Genomic DNA, 10,438 nt, shown 5'->3' on the forward strand with positions numbered 1-10,438 from the left:
TTTTATTTAAGTCCTATAAAATTTAAAGGTGTTAGTTTTAATTATCAAATAACAATGATGCTAACCGAAAACATAATAATGATTTTAATAGTCTATTAAATTTTTTATTATGAAGGAATCTAACGAAATAATCGCATGTAATATTTTTGTAAACTGTGTTTTCAAATTTTAATTAAAAATGATAATTTAAAAAATAATTAACAAAAAAAAATTATATGTGATTATTCCATCAAATTTATTATTATTATTTGACAATAAAACTTATGTTCTAAAAAGCAAAAATAAATAAATCTTATAAAGGCTAAAAGAAATTAAAAAAATATATATTAAAAATTATAAAGACCAATTTATTATTTTAGTTTTTTTAATAAAAAATTACTTTCAACGTCTTATCATTATCCTTGCCTAGGATAACATTGATTTAAGGCGCCAGTAACAAAATCTGCACAATCTTATGTCGTTAACGTTGGTCATATGGGAAATCACCCAAGTCAAAGCAACAATTTGGAAGAACGACCACAACAATGACCTCATATAGTTGAACAACCATGTGTATCTTTTCCTAATTTCTTGATCTTTGACTATGCATATCTTTTAATAATTTTTAATATTGTTCACACGAATAATTTAAATTTTCTAATAATATCTCTTATCAATTCTTTTACTTTTCTTGTGCAGTAAAAACAGTAAGTATTTGTGACAACATATATATTCACTTTTTTATTTAATATTAGTACTTTTTATAAAATAAGAGGAAGATTTATAAAAGGATTTGTGACATAATATAAAAATATTCTGTTCACATTTATATGTTATATACAATTATCTCACATATTTAAGTTTGTATTCTACTGGTCTTAGTGGTCTACTACGGTACTACCACACGACCAACCAACAGTTTATTTATGACGTAGTTAAGACCCTCTATCTATTACTCCTATATATGAGTTATAAATATAAAATAGAATTAGTATTGGCTTGTAAGAAAAATTATGAGACTTTCATCAGTTCATGAGGGTTCAACCAGTTGGCACGGAAAAATATACGCTGAAAAAACATATACTAACAAAAAAAATTCAAAAATTAACATTAATTGTTTTTATTATATGGCGATTATATAACAAAAAAAATTATTGTTATAAATTTATATTATCGACGTAATATATTATGAATTTATGTTTTATGTACTATCAATGCAACTTTTTAGATTATCAATTAATTTTAAAAAAACATTTTAAGTATGATTTTTTAAAATAGTTGTTGAAACTTAATAATATTCTTATCACATCACTATATTGATTAAATGATAATATAAAAAATATTTACATTGTCATTATGTTCTAATTATTTCATATAATATATATATATATATATATATATATATATATATATATATTTTGTAATATAAATTGTTTTTTTCATACTAGTAGTAATATGTTGTCTATATATTATTTAACACGTTATATTATTAATGTACATGCATAATCTTTATACTGAAAAATAATTTTTAATTGTTGGACGAAAATTCTACCAATAAAACAAATCTAACAACTTTAGACTGGAGTATATGATTTCTGTGAGTGTTCATGTATTTACATAGTATGCGTGCACTCATTAGTCATTAATATATTTCTCAGCAAAAGAAATGTCAAATATATATTAAGTAGTTATCATTTCCCAATCAACTCCCTATGAAACAGACACGCACGTATCAATCGCTACATATTTGAATGGAAGAACATTCAATAAATTAAAGATGTCGAATGGTAAATAAATAAAGTTGTCACGCACGCATCGTTTATCTTTTCGTTTTTAGGACTTTGGCTGGTCTGTTAGACCCCTTGTTTCCTGATCATCTTCCCAAAGCTTTGGCTTCTTGTTCATGAATTATTATATATGATGCAAATCCTTGAAGCACGGATCCGTGTGTGTATATGTTGCATATACACACATCGGACATTTTTTTTTCTTTTGTCAATATCATGTTCTAGGTTGTCTAAATTATAAATTTGATTTCTTATAATTTTAAATTTGTATATTAATTTAATTTTTAAATAAATAATTTTGGACAGAGAGTTCATATAACTAGTTCACATGACATTAATGTAAAAAAATTAACCGAGATAAAAATTAAAAATTGTCTTAATAGGAATTAAGCCCATAACCATTTATATATAAACAAAACAACAAACCATCAAGATAATTATTTTGTTTAGTTAGTTATATTAATATTATTTTTTATGTATAATTAGTTAAGAGTTATTAATTTTTTTTTTTAAATTATCAAAATTTATAAATTATAATCTATTTAATATGTAAATATTTTATTTTATTTTATATTTTTTTTTATTTTGAATAGTTTCTATATTTTTATTTTATCAATTTATAATTAAATTTGATAAATTAATATGTAAATTATTCACTTAATTTTTTGTAAATTGATTATAATATACATATTATTTTTACTTTAATTATTTATATAAAATTATTCATAGACAATGCAATAAAAAACTTGTTTTGTTTAGTTAATTTATTAACATTACTTTTTATGAATCAAGAGTTATTAATTTGTTTAAATTATCAAAATTCATAAATTAAAAAATATTTAATATTTTTTTTTAATTTTACGTAAATAATTATACTAAAATAGTTTTTATAACAAAATCAATTTAAAAATATTTATGTAAATGATTTGCATATTAAATTATGAAATTTAATTATAAATTGGTAAAATAAAAAATGTAAACTATTCAAAATAAAAACATATAAAATGATATAAAATAAAATTAAAAAGATTTATATATTAAATATTTTTTAATTTATAAATTTTGATAATTTTTAAAATAAATAACAACTTTTTATTAATGATATATAAAAAATAATATTAATATATTTAATTAAACATAATAAGTGTGTTAATGATTTATTATCTTATCTATAAATAAAAATTATGAATTCAATTCCTATTAAAATAATAATTTTTATTTTTTATTTGATTTAATTATTTTCATATAAGCTTTTAAGTTTTATGAATTGCTATGAAGAATTACCTATCATAAACACGTAAGACATCAAACATCAAAGACATTCGAGTCTTAAATGTTTTCCTATAACTTGAGTCAAACACAAAGTAAAAGCGATCAACTAAACAAAGTTCAACTAATATGATTTTTCTACGTATTAAAAAAATGATGGATTCTTTGATTCATCCTAGTATATGTGCGATCAAGGTAATCCCTTCCTATCCACTCTGCCGTCTTGCCACGTCAAAAGAAACCATTACTGATTATCCACTCAATTACATCAGAGAGGACTATGCAGTAGAAATCTCCAGTGCCAATCCAATTGTTAATATATATTTTTATATTTTAATATTTGCCAATTGTTAATAATATTTCCCTTTGTTTAATTTGATTTTTTAATCCAAACAAATCAAAAACAGTATTAAGATACATCATGATAAATTATTTGCTTAACTTGATGTGTATTACACGTCTAAATTATCTCTTTCATCTAAATATATAAATTAAGGTTGTCATATAGTCTAATTTGTCTAATATTGAACTCGAACAAAATGTCCAACTGATGTACTTTTAATATGGGTATAAAACAAAAGAGATAAAAATAAAATAACTACATATATAATTGAATACTAATTCTTTTAATATCTAAACAACAAAACTCAACAAAGAATGTAATCAGAAGTCAGAAAATTAACGACAACGACAAGTTAATTATTAAAAAAAATGTTTTACGTGCTTTCTCATTACTTTTTAGGTGATTCGTGATAATGCATCTATACTTTGAAAAACATAAGATTAATCTAGTGGTTAAAAAGGATGAATGAATAAGAAAGAGAAAGATTTTACATTCAAATTCTTCCACTGATATTTTGACAAAATTAACCAACTAATATTGTGGATAAAAAAAGAATGCATCTATACTTTGAAATTATATTCATTAAAAATGTGTTAGCTATATATATCCATCAAAGTCATCACTTCACATGTTGAGAAACGAACATAATTTGTGTTGCAATAGTGTTTTAATGGGTCTATACTTCGTAATTAAATTCGTCAACTTGATGTCTAAAACTCATCTCAAATTTCTCCATCAAATCCCATCTTTTCTTTTGTGTATACCGGACATAAGACAAATAGCGTTTTCTCCATATAGGTGATCTTTTATATTTTCTAATTTTCTTTTTAAATATAATCAACTTAACTGCCATAATTATGAGTTACTTCAACATCCACCAGCTTGTCAAATAAGCAAATTCGAATTTTCTCTGCTAATGTATTGTCTAGTAGAGGATCAAACACACTGTTAAGAACAAAAATAAAAATGAACGGAAAGAAAGTAGTTAAGTTTTGATAACAGATTGTTTTCTTTCTTTTAAAGTAATTAATTGCTTATTTTTTTAAGGATGAGCTAGCTGTACGTACCCCATTGATCTCTGGCTGGTACACCGTTGGGGGATTAATGTGCAACTTATTCATTGGAGACTTGATAATTATGAAATATGAATTAATTTGATAGTCAATTTAAGTTAATAAATAGGTGTCATTTATTTATTTTATTATTTTTTTTAAGAAAATAATGTAAAAATTAATATTTTTATAATTTTTGATTGATAGAATTCAAAAAAAAAAGATTTCAAGTACTTTGTAAGAAAAATTGATACAAAAATTAGACAAAAAAGCCTTGAAGAAAATTCAGGCTTAGCGCGAAAAGACCCACGGGGAAGCCCATATGCTCGCTTAGAGTGAAAGTCCGCGCTAAGCACGAGATCAGCGTGAAAAGTATGCTACCTTAAGCCTATAAAAGGAGGAGAAAGGAAAATACACACCGAGTCTTATAGCTATCCAAAGCTTAAGCCTATCTCTTAGGGGAAACCCCTCTCTCTTTAAGCCATTTCTCTTTTATTGTTATTAGTCATCCAGCTCTTTCTTTCATTAGTCCGTGAAGTGTAAAGTCTCTCATGACTATGAGAGGTTAAACTCCTTTTGTTGGGAGCCTGTAGGTCAAACTCTTGTAATGTAATTTTTTTCTATAATCTATTTAATGCAATTTTGTTTTTATAATTTTTCTTTGTCCTCTTCTGTTATTATTGTCTGATCACCCATATAATATAATATTTAGAGGGTAACGTATTGAAAAATAGTTATTTTCTGAAGAACCGGGGAAGGATATCTGAATTAATTCATTGCTAGAAATAGATTGACATTTATTTTGCTTAACAATCTTTGCATCTCTTATCTTAATACTGTTTGTTATTTTATCTCTGCAAAGAAAATTTGGGGGAAATGATAAATAAGCTAAGTCCTTCTTGCGAAAAATCAAAAATAGAATAATTCAGTAGATGAAGATGGAAACAAGAATTTCATTAAATAGAGAAAATCTTTTAGATTACATCATAAGTAATTTTGGTATATTAGGTCCTCAACATCATTGTATTCTGATTTTATCTTTTCACATTTAAATTATTGTTTATTTTTTGCTATCTTTCTTCTTTTCTTTTATTCTTAATTTTCACACTTATCTTTATCTATTTCTTCTTCTATTTCTTTCCATGATTTAACAATTGGGCTTACATCACTAAAATACAATCAAAGTCTATGCGAATTTGACATTTGAACTTTTATTTTAATCTTTACCACTTGTGATAAAATTAATACACTTGTCAATTCGTTAACAAGACTATAAGAAGAAAAATGATTAATTAAGTTGGTGTTCTTGTTTTTTTTTTTTTTTAATTCTGATTCTGAAGTGGTGTTCTGGTCCTGTAGTTTATTTGTTATTTGCAGGGGTTCCTCGATAGTAGAGGCTGCATAACCTCTTTTCTTTTTTTACAAGACTGCATAACCTTATGATTGGTATTCATGATTGATAATTTTTTATTGTTGCTGTGTTGTGTTTAATTATGGCTGATTATAAACACACGCACACATGTACAGAAATATAAAATACTTGACCATCATGCATTTAAGATTAAGAAGCTCTTGGGTGTGGTTGCTCTAGTAAATTTGGAATATATTGTGACTTGTGACTTGTGAGCATTGGCCAATACTTAGCCATCTAAGATAAGCTGGGTCGGGTAGGTTAGGGTTTTTGGATATAATTTCAACGAAAATTCGGACCTTAATTTATCACTAAACATAACTCCCATTGGTTTGGGCAGGATATGATATTGTTTAGTTTAGTTGGCAAGTGGGTTTTATCTATACAATAATCATAATCATATTTTCTTTGGTAAGTTCCTTTTATTTTCTTTCAGTGTAGAAAGATTAATATATTCTCAAATGAATGAATTCCTTTTACTTAGTTGGCATGGAACAATGTGTGCAGTGTGCTGTGATATATATATATATATATATATATATATATATATATATATATTAGTGGAAGGAAAAAAGTAGTGCTTGGCGAATACGTAGGAAGTTTCAGCGATGCACACATCCGGGAAAGAGAGATAGAAAACTATTGACATGTACTAATAAGGCTATAATGCTATATTCATTAGTTAATAATTTCATAAAATATGAGAATTAAAGGTTCAAATTTCATATGTTAACATCTAAGATCAAAACGAAAACCTTTCCCACAAATGTGTTCCTATATATACTATATATGGGTTGGAAGGTTCCCACGGTGGCTAGCAATAAGCATCTCATAATGCACTGAGTTACAAATTGTCGCTGTTTTTAATTAGGATCCTTATCATCGGTTTTATGTTGGAATCGTGGCGTCAACTATTCACGGGAGAGAGTAGGACTCAAAAATAATGTAATATGGACGGACTCTGCTGTGGGAAATAATTTGATGCATGAATCTAATCGTACCAAACATCAATAATGCCAACCCTAGAGGAGGAATGGCTGTTCGGACATGATCATTCATGATACCCAAACTTTGTTTAGCTTGCATTTTCAGAAAATTATACACATCTTTCTTTCTTTCTTTCTATTTTTGAAAGAAATAAGCATCTCCTCTCGTCTGTCTGATATGTTTGTATTAAAAATATTCAATATTTTCTTAAATAAGTAAATAGAAAGAATTTGTACAATGATTATACTTCAAACCTTTCACACTAGGCTGACTCGATCTAGTGGCTCAAATAAGTAAATAAGATTATTAATAGCAATATGTTATAAGAGAATCTATATTTACTCTCATATAATTATTGGTGTCAACATGTGGTGGTCTACTCACTACTGTATATATATTTAGTCCATTCCCGCATGTCACAACTCTGAGAAGCTCCAAAAGACAAATGTTAATCACAATGGTGAGTTTGTCTTAAAGTTTAATAAAAAAAATATTTTTAATGGAATCACTAAACTATTAAATGCTAATAAAAATTATATTTAAATTAGTTTTAATTATAAATTTATATCAAAACGTAATTATTGTAATTTATCAAACGCGGGAAAATTAGTCAATCTCATTTGCACGTGTTTTGAATTTAGAAATTGTAGAATGTACACAACGTTTCTTGTCAGGCCATCCTGCTGAGTTGAAAAAGGAAAAAGTGGCTTTTAAGCAACATACGATCCCATCTCATTGATTGCTTTATATAAGACCGACCCCACCGGACAGCAATTTGAGTGTGGAGTCAGTGGATGTAGATATTTTGAAGTATTATCATTATTCTATTCTCACATAATATTTTTATAACAAATTATATAGTTTTAAAAAATCAAAATACAACATAAAATAACTAATGCAATAAAAGGAGATAAATAATAAGTTATTTAAAATGCTTTGTTAAATTATTATAAATATGAATTACTCTTATTATTTCATTGTCTTTTTCTTTTTGATAATGCAACAACTAGTAGTGAAGTGAGAATGACGGAGTAATTCATTTTTTTTAATCAGCAGACAGAGTATTTCATATATTCATATTTCTTAATGCAACCTTATTGAATTAAAAAAAAATTAAAATGATTTATGAATATATATATATCTCTCTACCTGTCATGTTAATTTTATTAACAGAATAAAACAAAGGCACTAAGTTCTTCGATTCAGAGTCACTGGACAAAAAAAGTATGCAGTTTTTATGTAAGTCATGGATTTAACACGCATATATGAGTGTAACAAATTACGGTATTTTATTTTAACTGTATATCATTTTTTTTTTACTGAATATCATTTGCTTATTCACATCTTAAGATTCAATGCATTTTAACATTAATGTCATCGTAAATCATTTTGCATACCAAAATGCTTGAAAAAAACAATTTTTTATTATAATTTAAGCATCTTTCTTTTATAGGTGACAGACATCAATTATATGAGTAAAGAATGTATTTTATCAGTAATAAATAACAGTTTAAGAGAATATATTGAATAAAAAATGTAACATATCTTTTCAAAATTTATTAAAATTATATTATTTACTTGATAAAAATACATGTTTGTATTTAAAAAAATGGATATTTACTTTTTATAATCCTTATATATGTAATAGCCTTATATTTACGGGAGCCATGTGAAGACCGGCCCGTCTCTATCCATACAATATAATCTGTTTTAGACATTTGTGATCTATGCAAGACTAGTAAAAAGCCACGCGTATTACTCTTTTGGGGTGATTAATGCTTTTTATTTTAAGTAATCTATGTAACGTTAACGTACTCATACATATTTTATTAATTGTAAGTAATCAATCTATGTAACGTTAACATACTCATACATATTTTTGATTCGTACTCATACATATAATAAGGGCTTATTCCTTACCTACCTTTGACCACTTGTATTATTTCGTGTGCCATATTATAAATAAACAGCAATGATTAAAAAGACAAAGAATAAACAACGGCTTCTTCACAGCTAGGCCGCGAGAGAGAAAGGGACTAACATATACTACAATAAATAGTTTAAAATTTCTCACAAGATTGAAGATTCCAACAAGTATCTCACATTTTTCTTCTCGCTATTCCAGCGAAATTATCAATGACATGGCTGCTTCAAACAACAAGGCCACGAGAAGGGGATGAAAACAACGTAGAAAATGAGTCATGTGTAGTTAATTATTTTAGCTCTGTTGTAATCTATATTGCATTTTATATTATGTCTTTTTGTTTAGGATAAATTTTAATATCATGTCAGAAAGTGGATTTGAACTTAATTTAACCCCACAAAATAAATTTATAAAGTAAATATTGTTTTCTACATTTATAGTTTAACTCGACATTATCTTTATTTAATGTGAGATTTAATATATTTTATTTTTTTTATGTCTATTCATCATATAAAATTTTTAACACATTCCTCTGTCTAAGTATAATCATATTTCCTTTCAAAATTCAAATAGTTAAAGTCATAAAAAAAATGGTTATTTCTTACATGATATTGTTTATTCTAACAAGAGTACTTTAGATCTTCCCCGTCCCTGTTGACTGTTGTCTTTTCAATTTGATGAAGTAGATTAATTAGAAGACCTTAAACAATTCATATAACTATTAAATTTAATCAATATAGTAAACAAATTTATATCAGGATGATTGAAGCTGATCAACTTCCTCTCAATGGTTTTTCCACCGCACACCTGTCGATCTTCAATACCACAAGAACTCATGCGCATATGTTAATTAACTGTCTTTTTTGTTTTGGTTTATCGATATATCATCATCATATGCGTCATCACCATTTGAAACTGAAAACTAAGTTCCAAAACTTTGGTAGGGACATTACATTAATTACGGCAAATTTACGTAAGGGGGCTTATTTTAAAAACTATTTACGGATTGGGGTTTGTTTTAAAACTAATGACGGAGGGGGTCTGTTCTTGGGTGTAACCCGCCATTGCCAATGGCGGCAAAGGTGGAGAGAGGCTGGTATCGTTACTGGTAGTGGCGATATAGGTGGAGAGAGGCTGGGACTCGCTGACCGTGATGGCGAGATAGGGCAAGGGCAATCTCGCCGTTAGCATTGGCGAGATGCTCCCTGTTGACTGGTGCCGCTAGCCCTTCTGGCGGGATTGGCGCTGTTCATTAAGAGGCACATGCATTGCTTTGTTGTTGTAAATTTTGTTTAAATAAAGCAGTTGCATGATACTCAACGTATGAAGTTGCAGATGCTCTTCTTGTTCATGATGAGACTAAACATAAGGTCTGAAATAGGGTTCAAAGCTAGCTGTAGGTTGCGCATGCTCTCCTTGTTCATGATGAGACTAAACATAAGGTCTGAAATAGGGCTTATAACTAGCTGTAAATGTTCACAGGTTAGGGGTTCAGAGATGCTACACCATATTCACATGCATACAGTTTACTGGCGTGTAAATTACGAGATAGCTTCAGCTTTCTTCTTGTAAATTTTGTTTACATAGAACACTTGCAATGACCTTGAATACTTGGCAAATTTCATACTGAACGAGAGTAAGAAACTGAAGAGAGGAAGAAAGAGGTCCGTTTGAAGTTTGAAATTT

The sequence above is a fragment of the Glycine max genome, chromosome 11 (genome assembly GCF_000004515.6).
Source record: "Glycine max cultivar Williams 82 chromosome 11, Glycine_max_v4.0, whole genome shotgun sequence".
Taxonomy (NCBI): Eukaryota; Viridiplantae; Streptophyta; class Magnoliopsida; order Fabales; family Fabaceae; genus Glycine; species Glycine max.